Below are 761 nucleotides of genomic sequence, written 5' to 3'. Positions count from 1 at the left end.
CTCTGTAGCTGCCCGCTGAAAAACGTAACATGAATCTGGAAAAAAAAATTTTTGAAACTGATTTTGTTTCCAAATAAACATGAGCATTTACAAATGAAGTGTAATAATTGTTACGTGTAATCAAAGTTTGTTCGTATTAGGCTGTTAATTTCTTGACCCCCTTCCAAGATGTTTTTAATTATCTCTTTCACTCTTTACCGTTTGATTCTTCTGGAGCCGGTGGCTGCCGCATCCGCAGCTGGGGAGATAATGAAGCTTCCTGCGGCAATTATCGGTGCTCAGGCCACCGTATCTCGTTATTTTGATAGACAGTGAACTTGGCGCGGCCGCCGGCCGGGTTCACGCAGATGTCACGGTCCGTGTTGTAGGTCACGAGCGGGTCAGCGCCCGGCAAGGGGAGAGCGGCGGGTCGGCACGGCACCGGGGCCGGCGGCCCCGCTCCCGCCCGGCGTCGTAGGAGGAGGGAGGCATCCCGAGCGGTGCGCGGATTGTCGCTAAAAAGCAGGCATTAGAAGTGGCACCTCGCTCCGCACCACCACCACCGCGCACGCAACTTCCAGCGTTTATTGAGCTCGTGGTAGGAGCAAGAAAGCAAAACGGCCGGGGGGAGAAAGGGGGGGAAAAACGAAAGAAAAAAACAGGCGAGCACGATAGTTTATTGGCAGCAACCGGGCGGCCCCGTCCCCCGGCAGCCGCGGGTCCGGGCGCCCTTCCCGGGCGGGCGCGTCCCCGGCGCGGAGCGGGAACCGGGAACCGGGAGC

Source organism: Apteryx rowi, unplaced genomic scaffold, assembly GCF_003343035.1.
Source record: "Apteryx rowi isolate R43461 unplaced genomic scaffold, aptRow1 scaffold_246, whole genome shotgun sequence".
NCBI classification, from domain to species: domain Eukaryota; kingdom Metazoa; phylum Chordata; class Aves; order Apterygiformes; family Apterygidae; genus Apteryx; species Apteryx rowi.
The sequence above is the reverse complement of the archived record's forward strand: the minus strand, read 5'-3'. Positions refer to the sequence as shown.